The following is an 11,043-nucleotide window of genomic DNA, read 5'->3' as shown; positions in this document are numbered from 1 at the left end:
AGAGAAAGCTATGCGGAAAAAGTCCTATTGATTTTAATCCCACTACTGTCATTATGTCTTCAAGCCTCTCATCTCCTGCTGTCGGATAAAAGTGATTAGCTCGTTCAGTCCTTTGAACTTGGATGAAGCTGTCTGAGAACGGGAATAGTCATACGCTTTAATCCCTAATTTTTGCCTGGACCGCCTTTTCAGGTTTTCAATCCACCAGGATACCCCTTTTTGCCCAAGCCGCCTTTTCAGGTTTTCGACTTGCCGGGTGCACATTTTTTTATGTTTATCCCTAATTTTTGCCCGAACCCTTTTGGTTTGCCGGGATGCCCTAACTTTTGCCTAGGTACGTCGACCTAGCGGATCTCTTTTATGCGTAGTATTTTTTAACTATGTCTGCGTTCACGGGATGCGGGAAGTCTTCGCCATCCATCGTAGCAAGTATCATGGCTCCACCAGAGAATACTTTCTTAACCACAAATGGCCCTTCGTATGTGGGAGTCCACTTGCCTCTGGGATCACCTTGTGGTAGAATGATACGCTTGACCACCAAGTCGCCAATTTGATACACCTGTCTCTTGACTCTTTTGTTAAATGCCTGGGTCATGCGCTTCTGATATATCTGTCCATGACACACAGCCGCAAGTCTCTTCTCATCGATCAAGTTTATCTGGTCGAGTCGAGTCTGAATCCATTCATCTTCATCTAAGCCGGCATCCTTCATAATTCTTAGAGAGGGAATCTGAACCTCCATTGGTAAAACGGCTTCCATTCCGTAGACTAAAGAGAAAGGAGTTGCCCCTATCGAAGTTCGTACTGCAGTGCGATAACCATGAAGAGCAAAGGGTAACATTTCATGCCAGTCTTTGTATGTTACTGTCATCTTTTGTATGATCTTCTTAATATTCTTATTAGCAGCCTCCACGGCACCGTTCATCTTTGGCCGGTACGGAGAAGAGTTATGGTGTTTTACGTTGAACTGCGTGCAGAGTTCAGTAATCATCTTGTTGTTCAAATTAGTACCATTGTCAGTAATAATTCTTTCAGGGATGCCATATCGACAAATGAGATTATTCTTGATGAATCGTGCCACCACATTCTTGGTGACAGAAGCGAATGAGGCGGCCTCTACCCACTTTGTAAAGTAATAAATAGCAACAAGGATGAAGCGATGTCCATTAGAAGCAATAGGTTTAATCTCCCCAATCATATCAATGCCCCACATTGCAAAGGGCCAAGGTGCGGTCAACACGTTCAATGGAGCAGGAGGTGCATGTACTTTATCCGCATATATCTGGCACTTGTGACAGGTTCTGGAGTGATGGTGGCAATCAGCTTCCATGGTAGACCAATAATACCCTGATCTCAGAATCTTCTTGGCCATCGTATGTCCACTAGAATGAGTCCCAAAAATACCGTCGTGCATATCTCCCATAATCTTTTCTGCTTCCTTTTTATCCACACAGCGAAGCAAAGTCGAATCGTGGTTACGTTTGTATAATACTCCATTGCTCAGAAAGAACTTAGCGGAGAACTTCCTCAGGAATTTTCGGTCATTGATGGATGCCCCTTCAGGGTATTCCTGAGCTTCTAAATATCTTTTTACTTCGTGGAACCAAGGTTTTTCCCGTACTCCCTCAGTGTTAAGTTCGTAACAGTATGCCGGTTCATCTAGTCGCTCAATGGTGATCCTGGGAGCTTCATTGTCCCATCTGACTCTGAACATAGATGACATGGTAGCTAATGCGTCTGCCAACTGATTCTCTTCTCGTGGGATATGTTCGAATGTAATCTCTTCAAAGTATGGGATTAATGTCATCACCCGTTCTCGGTAAGGGATGAGATTCGGATGCTTAGTGTCCCATTCTCCTTTGATCTGACTGATTACTAATGCTGAGTCTCCGTACACCCTCAAAAACTTGACCCGCCGGTCTATAGCAGCCTTGAGTCCCAAAATACATGCTTCATACTCAGCCATATTATTGGTACAATGAAAACATAGTCTAGCAGTGAAAGGCGTATGGTAACCCTCGGGAGAAATGATTACCACACCAACACCATTGCCCAATGCATTGGAAGACCCATCGAAAACCATAGTCCATCGGGATCCTAGTTCGGGTCCTTCATCCGGTCCAGGTTCTTCATAATCAGTAACAAGCATGACATCCTCATCTGGGAATTCAAAATTCATAGATTGGTAATCATCCACTGCTTGATGAGCCAAATGATCGGCTAGCACGCTTCCTTTGATTGCTTTCTGGGTAGTATACTGGATGTCGTACTCTGTTAGAATCATCTGCCATCTTGCTATTCTTCCGGAGAGAGCGAGTTTCTCAAATATGTATTTGATGGGATCCATCTTAGAAATCAACAAAGTGGTATGATTCAACATATACTGTCTTAGTCGGCGAGCAGCCCAGGCCAAAGCACAGCAAGTTCTCTCGAGCAGTGAGTATCTTGTTTCACAGTCGGTAAACTTTTTGCTAAGGTAGTATATGGCATGCTCTTTTCGACCAGACTCGTCATGTTGCCCCAATACACACCCCATTGAATTTTCTAACACGGTCAAATACATGATTAGAGGTCTTCCTTCAACTGGTGGCATCAGAATTGGAGGTTCTTGAAGATACTTCTTGATTTTGTCAAAAGCTTCTTGACATTCCTCATTCCATATCATCTCTTGATTTTTCCTCAGTAGCTTGAAGAGGGGTTTGCAGGTGGCGGTCAAATGGGAGATAAATCGGGCAATGTAATTCAAGCGTCCCAAGAAACCTCTGACTTCTTTATCTGTACTGGGAACTGGCATTTCTTGAATAGCTCTCACCTTGGCTGGGTCAACCTCGATTCCTCTACCACTGACAACAAATCCCAAGAGTTTACCGGATCTTACTCCAAAGGTGCATTTGCTCGGGTTCAATCTCAGCTTGTATTTCTTCAACCTCTCAAACAATTTGTATAAATGATCGAGATGTTCTTCTTCAGTATGAGATCTGGCTATCATGTCATCCACATATACTTCTATTTCATGATGGATCATATCATGGAATAAAACCACCATAGCACGCTGGTACGTTGCCCCTGCATTCTTTAAACCAAATGGCATTACTTTATAACAGAACGTGCCCCATTGCGTCACAAACGTAGTTTTCTCCATGTCCTCAAGCGCCATCTTAATCTGGTTGTAACCTGAGAATCCATCCATGAATGAGAACACCTTGTGTTGAGCGGTGTTATCTACCAGAACATCAATGTGCGGGAGTGGAAAGTCATCCTTGGGACTCGCTTTATTCAGGTCTCGGTAATCTACACACATTCGCACCTTACCATCCTTCTTTGGCACTGGTACCACATTAGCAACCCATTGAGGATAAGAAGTAACAGCCAGAAAACCTGCATCAAATTGTTTCATCACCTCGGCTTTGATTTTCTCAGACATTTCAGGACGCATGCGACGAACCTTTTGCTTAACAGGACGACATTCTTCCCTCGTTGGCAGTCGATGCACTACTATGTCGGTATCCAGTCCTGGCATGTCTTCATAAGACCAAGCAAAAATCTCTACATAGTCATGCAACATCTGAATCAACCTTCTCTTGACACTGTTTTCCAAGCCTGCTCCTATTTTGACTTCTTTCTTGTTTACTTCAGTACCCAGATTTACAGTCTCAACTGACTCCTCGTGTGGCTGTATAGTCCTTTCTTCCTGCAGTAACAGTCTGGCAAGTTCTCCAGGTACTTCACAATCTGCCTCACTTCCATCCTCAGCTTGGTAGATCGGACTTTCAAAGTCATAATGAACAGTAGTAGAACTATTGTCAACAGGATCCAGAGTGGGTATGGATCTGCAATTCGTTACGTGAGTGTGTGTAAGAAAACATAGCTTTTTTGGAAGATGACAGGAAAGATAAAGAGCGCAATATTTGCATGCAAAAAGTCCATTGATTTATTGAATATGAATATGCTTATGAAAATGACAAAACCCTTAACAAATTAGCTATTGTGCCCCGGGCATAGACACAATGCTTGGAGAAGTTCAATTGTAAAAAAAAAGAAAATTTGCAACACCAAAATAGACAATAACAATTACTCCTGACTAAAGGAAATCGGGATAGTGTCTTCAGCCTTCCAATTATTGAGTCCGTCGCCAATTGTTGGGAAAATCCAACTATCCAGGTCGCAATCGCTATCAGCATCTTCTACGGCATTGATTTGACTCTTGTCAGAGCTGAACCCCAGGCCAAATTTGTCAGACTTGTACGGTACGTCGATCAATTGACCCCAGCCAGTACGACCGCCATTTTCGACCACAGCTTGAGCATCTTTCAGAGAAATCATGGCAGGAGGAGCTCGAATAACCTCGGGCACAAGGGGAGTTGGCTTAAGGACAGGACTGGGCGGAGGAACTACTTCAAATGGCTGACAAGGAGTCTCAATGAATTCACCATCCATCTCGACGTATCTGAAGGTATGCACACTACTGACAATGTACTCTTCTTCTCCACACACGGTGACAATTTTGCCCTTTGTGGGATACCTCAACTTTTGATGGAGAGACGAGGCTACAGCGCCTGCCCCATGAATCCAAGGGCGTCCCAGCAAGCAGGAATAGGCAGGACGAATGTTCATTACATGAAAGGTAGTATTGAAGACTTGAGGTCCTATCTTGATAGGGAGGACTACTTCGCCATGGACAACACTCTTCGCACCATCGTAAGCACGTACCACAATGTCACTAGGTTTCAGTTCAATGCTTTTACAATCCAGCTTATCCAGCACAGCTGTCGGCAGCACATTCAAGGAAGAGCCATTATCGATCAACACATGAGACAAAGTGATTCCCCTACACTCAATGGAGATATGCAGGGCTTTATTGTGATTCTTTCCTGCTGGTGTTAGATCAGCGTCGGAAAAGCCTAGGCCATTGTCAACAGCCAAGTGAGCAACATAATGTTCGAACTGATCGACAGATGTCTCCTGAGGCACATGAGCAGTCTTCAAGAATTTTATCAATGCATTGGCATGAGATTCAGAAGATAACAGCAAGGATAACATCGAGATCTTAGACGGGGTATGCCCCAACTGTTCTACAACATCAAAATCACTCTTGCGAATGATTTTCAGCACTTCTTCCATTTCTTGTTTGGCAACATCTTCGGGAGTAACTTCGACCGGTGTCTCTGACTGAGAAGGATTGACTGGTTCCTTTCCTCGAGTTTCAAGGACAGGAGGTGAGATTTCTGGAGAGAAGATCCTTCCGCTTCGAGTAATTTTACTAGTCCCAACAATGCCACTAGTATTAGCAGCATTATCCACTTGCTTCACGCCATGGACGTAAACATCACCGCCATAATTCCACGGAATAGCTTTGCTTGAGGAATACGGGATCGGGCCAGGTGCAGTGATGATTAGGGGAGCAACCCTGGGCTCAACAGTAATCTTCACAGGCGCCCTGGTAGCGGTAATCTTCACTGGAACTTTGGACCTAGCAATCACAGATATTTCTTCAATAGGGTTTTCCGCCTTAGGAATCCTTTCGAAGAGAACTGTACGATCGTCCATCAGCCGTTGAATACCATTCTTCAATTTCAAACAGTCCTCGGGCCGGAGTATGCAGAGATTGCAATCTTCAGCACAACCTGGAAATAAACCAGCTTGCAATAAATTCCTCTTTATGATCGGGAGAGGAGATGTTAAGTCCGCCACATTGGAAATGTGAGAATCATCATCCATAGCATTAACAGTCTTGTCATGGTTAGGCATAGGAGCAGTGATGACATTAGGAGTCTCCGGAGGCTCAAACTCAATTTCTCCAGCTTCGATCATATCCTGAATCTTATTCTTCAATGACCAGCAATCATTTGTATCATGCCCGGGGCTATCGGAGTGATATGCACACCTGGCATTGGGATTATAACGAGAAGAGGTAGTGTTGGGATTTGTAGGAGGATCTCTAAGGGTGATCAAATTTGCCTTTAGCATTCCCTGCAGTGTCTGTGCCAAGGTCATATTGATCCTGGTGAACTGCCTTCGTGGCCTGTCTTGTTTGGGCTGGAAGTTTTGAGATGGTGGTGCTGCAATCGTAACTGCTCCAATGTCGTGGTCACGGTTTTTCTTGTTACGACCCTTTTGACTGTACACAGCATTTGATTCATTCCTCCCCTGATAGGACCTTTTGGTGCTTGCAGAGGTAGCCGCCTGTATCTTTCCACTTCGGATGCCGCTTTCAACACGTTCACCTGTTAATATAAGTTCAGTGAAACCTGATGAAGAACTTCCTAGTAGATGGCTGTAGAATGGGCCGGTCAGTGTGCCCATGAACATGTCCACCAATTCTCTGTCAGTCATAGGGGGTTTGACTCTGCCAGCCAAATCTCTCCACTTTTGAGCATATTCTTTAAAGCTTTCTTTAGATCCCATAGTCATATTCTGCAACTGTAGCCGGGTAGGCGCTAGTTCAGAGTTATACTGGTACTGTTTATAGAAAGTTGTTGCTAAATCAGTCCAGGTGCGGATGTCAGAGCTCTCGAGCTGATAATACCATTCCAACTGTGTGCCAGACAGGCTCTCTTGGAAGAAATGGATCCATAGCTTCCTGTCAGTGGTATGCGGCTGAATCTTTCTCACATAAGCTCTCAGATGCATCTGAGGACAAGACGCACCATCGTACTTAGTGAAAGTGGGGATTTTGAATTTGCGAGGAATGGTCACATCGGAGACCAGACCCAAACTTTCGAAATCCAGACCGGGCGCCTTCTGACCCTCCATAGCTAGCATACGTTCTTCCAGCAACTTGTACTTATCATCTCTTGGAGAGTACTGTTCATTTTCATAATCTTCATCGTCATCCTCAGGGTTGGAGAAATCAGCATTCTCTTCCTCTGAATCATTCTCCGCCCCCTCTTCTGGACCATTCGGAATTCCAAACTTGACTCCTGCGGCCTGTCCTTTACGCCTTCTTCCCGGGTTAATGAAACTCACAGCTTTCTTGTCTTTCTTCTTTTCAAGCAAAAGAGCCTTCAGTTCCTCTTGCCCCTTGGATAAGCTTAGCATCATCTCCTTGAATTGAGCATTCTGAGTCTGGAGATCTTTGACAGTTTGTTCGAGATCCATTTTTCTGTTTGCAATGAAGACCGTGAGAACATTGAACTTGTAGAATACCTGTTATGCAGTGTTATGTTATGTTATGCAATGCATGAAATGTTTTCAAGGACTTTTGGAATTTAACTTTGCGTGAATCACCAACAAGAGAGAAATGTTTATTGCTAATTTCTTTGATCAATGTTCATTACAAAAGGAATAATAATAAAATACAATGAAAGCTCAAGTCTCCCAGGGGCGACTTCTTTTTGGGCGAAGATACGCATTGAGTCTTCGTTCCTCATTAAGCTGACTGGTAAGTTCTAACACTTTCTTCCTTTCTGCGACGAACTGAGTCTCGAAAGTATCCCTTTCTTCTCTCAACTGGATCCAGGATCTCTTTAGTTCCTCAACATTGGTAGGCATATCTGGATAAGGAATGATCTGAGGAGCACCTCCTTCAGCTTCAGGTTCGACAATCTGAGGTCCGATTGCAAGATATGGCATGACAAGTTCACGAGCTCTGGCGCGTACCCATCTGAGATAAGGTTCCATAGGAATAGAATTTTTTTGTCCTAACGTACCTCTCTTCACCATGCCCCAAGCTCGTACAAACCTTTGACGAAGACCTTGAGAGTCATTGTCATAGTCAAACACCGTACCTTGAATAATCATTTCATGTGGACCATCTCTTCGAGCACAACCCAACTGACGTAAGGCTAAGGCGGGATTATAAGTAATACCTCCTTTTATCCCCATGAGTGGTACATTAGGGAATTCTCCGCAACGGTCGATGAGGATAACATTTTCTTTGAAATGAGGACACCAACGGATGTCTGAATGGGAGAGCGACATTATCCTTTGAGACCATTTCAAATTTTGATCATTCTTCAAGACTGATTGAGGAAGGTGCGAAATAAACCACCTAGACAACAAAGGTATGCAGCACATGAGAGTCCCTTGCTTCTTCATGGTACGAGTGTGGAGGGAATGCAAAATGTCTCCCAGCAAGGTAGGTACAGGGTTATGAGTGAGAAATATCTTAATAGCATTCATGTCTATGAATTGGTCTGGATTAGGGAATAACACCAAGCCATAGATTAGTAATGCCAGGATGTCTTCGAAAGCACGGTCATTCATAACTTTTAAGAATTCTCGGGCCTTATTTGTCAGGAATTTGGCAAGTAAACCCTTAACTCCACTCCTTGTTACCCAATTAGCTTCAATGTCGGACTTCGTCATGTGTAAAGCTGCGGCAACTTCTTCAGACTTCGGAACCTTTTCTAAACCACTGAAAGGTATTTGATCAAGGATAGGTATCCCAAGCAGTCTGGAGAATTCTTCCAGTGTAGGTACCAACTGATAATCTGGGAAAGTGAAGCAATGATGTTTAGGATCGAAGAACTGGAACCGAACTCTCATCATATCTTCCTTGAACCCAGTGGTAACCAAATTGAGAAGAGAACCATGTTTCTTGATGAACTGAGCATGATCGGGGAGCTATGACACTAAATTCTTCAGTTGAGGAGAGATTGCTACAAAATTGATCCGGATGGTCTTCCTGGGAGCCATAGCCTTACAAAACAGAGCAAAGTAAAATCCCTAAGTCCTTGAAATGGTTAGTACAATGTTATGATGTCATGATGTTATGATGTTAAGATGTTATGATGTTATGAGGTTAAATAAATAACAAGCACAAGCAAGTCACACAACCATCATTCCTAGGTTTTAAGGCTTGCATGAGTTCCATAGGTAAGTACCCTCCCCACTGAAGTTTGGTTGGTTCAACCTGTCCTAGAATAGTAACCGGGTTCTAGAAGGATCTCAAATCATCGACCTTCCTTTAAGTCCACTTCAGTGCAACACCAAGTGGTTGACCGAAGCTTCCCTAAAGTCCAATCTCAAAGAGTGTAATATCGAGTCTCAACCAACCCCAGTCGGAACCGAAGTCAGTTATCTCACTACTTTCTAATGGCCAGGATGAGTCAATTAGGGTTCTAAAGGTCTGGTTAATGCTTTAATGACACCACGCGGAAGCCAAATTTTTCCTCAAGTGAACATGAGGAACATCAGGACATCCAAAGTGTCACATTAACCGTAGCCATCATTTTAACCATTCCAGTATACGCCGGATAGTCGCGATGATCTATTGCTACTTACCTAAGGTACACTAGATCCGGGTGTAGGATCTTTCACTCAAGAATACCCAAGCAATCCCTTAAAAGTAAATCAGACAATTTTAAATAAGTGATATTGTTTTTAAGGTAACCTCTCTTTTTTAAAGTGTCCCCAGCAGAGTCGCCAGTTCTGTCATACGGTGAACTGACTTGGGGTGTTTTGCTTTTTATCGCAATGTCGCGGATAGCAAGAGTCGCCACCGACTTTTCTTTTATCCAATAAGGAAAGGAGGAAAAGAACAGGAAAGACCTCAATAGATTTTGGGTTCGGGAGGTACATTATACAAAGGGAAGGTATTAGCACCCTTTGTATCCATGGTTATCCATGGGCTCTTAATTGCTGGATCACTTATATTTTTGTCTGAAAAGTGTTCGTGAATTGTTTAAAAAATGTTTCGAAAAGAGAGTTTAACTTTGTAATGATTCTCGTATGAATGTATACAAAGTATTTATCTCGTTTGATTTTGAAAATGGTTTAGAAAAAATATAACTCGGTAATGATTCTAGTATGAATGTATACCAAGTGGTGATTTTCTAGGATTTGTAAAGTGTAAAGTGTGAGGGGTGGAAAATGTTTTAGGTTATGATCCAGTAATTGAGAGTTATACCTTCCTGAGGTCGTTATGGGCATTTCCTATCCTTATGAGGGTAAAACTGTCCTTACTATTGAGAAGTAAGTAGTTTTATCCTTTGGATGTTTAAGGGTCATCGTAGGGTCATCGATAGGTCATTGAAGGCAACAGTTGTAAGGATACCTTAGCATTTGCAGGGACGATCATCATTTAACCGTAGGCTACACCGAAGGGTCATCGAGGGACAAAATCATATATTCGAAGGCAACATCCGAGGGACTATGATTTATTTTATGATGATTTAATCGAAGGGTCTTTGCTAAGTGTATCCCTACATTCGCGGGACATGACCGTAATACCGTAATATCGTAAGGCACAAGAGAGGTCCAAGATCACATATTTAGAGGCCATGTTTTAAAGTTAATTAGGTAATTAGGGTGAATCTCCACATTAAAATCAATACATTAAAAATAATACATTAAAATTAATACATTAAAATTAATTAAGCAATTTAGGGCAGCTCTTCACAAGGGTATCCCACAAATAAAGTGGAAGACCTAAACCACAATCTTTTCCTGGGGTGTGTGAACCTTTGCAACATTCAGCAAACGGGTTAGAATACCAAATCAGGGTGCAATCGAGGATTACACCGCAAAAGAAATCACAACAGTAATATGATCAGATAAACAATGTCTGGCTATGATAAAACATGAATGAAAAATCAGAATAGAAAAGTCGGCTACTGTCAGGTTCGCGCCTGCCTCGCCTAGCGAAGGCTTAGCGAATACTCGCTTCATGCTCGCTTAGCGACGTGCTAGCGAGTGACTGCGGATTCTGGTTTTGATATCAGTACAATTTCAACCAATTTTATGCCTTATGGCTTTCATTACAGCAATTATATGGTTAATCATTTAAGGTATTCAAGTGCACACTATAATTCACATGACAAACTTAAGATATTTTCATAAATTTAATCATAATGCCATATGCAAATTAAAAACATAAGGTAGTAATAGCAATGTCAACCTGTTTGTAATCGAATTGTAACCTTAAATTGGCCGACCGGATCGAATTGAGCGGAAGTGACCTTGCTGCCGCCGGCTTTTCCTTCAGGGTTTCTCGGAATTCTCAGGGTTAGCCTCCAGGGTTTTCCGTCTGTGAGCGCGAGGGTTTGCTTGCTAGGGTTCTCCTTTCGTCCTTTTTCTCTCTTTTTCCTCCTCCCTTCATTA

The sequence above is a fragment of the Lathyrus oleraceus genome, chromosome 6 (genome assembly GCF_024323335.1).
Source record: "Lathyrus oleraceus cultivar Zhongwan6 chromosome 6, CAAS_Psat_ZW6_1.0, whole genome shotgun sequence".
Taxonomy (NCBI): Eukaryota; Viridiplantae; Streptophyta; class Magnoliopsida; order Fabales; family Fabaceae; genus Lathyrus; species Lathyrus oleraceus.
The sequence above is the reverse complement of the archived record's forward strand: the minus strand, read 5'-3'. Positions refer to the sequence as shown.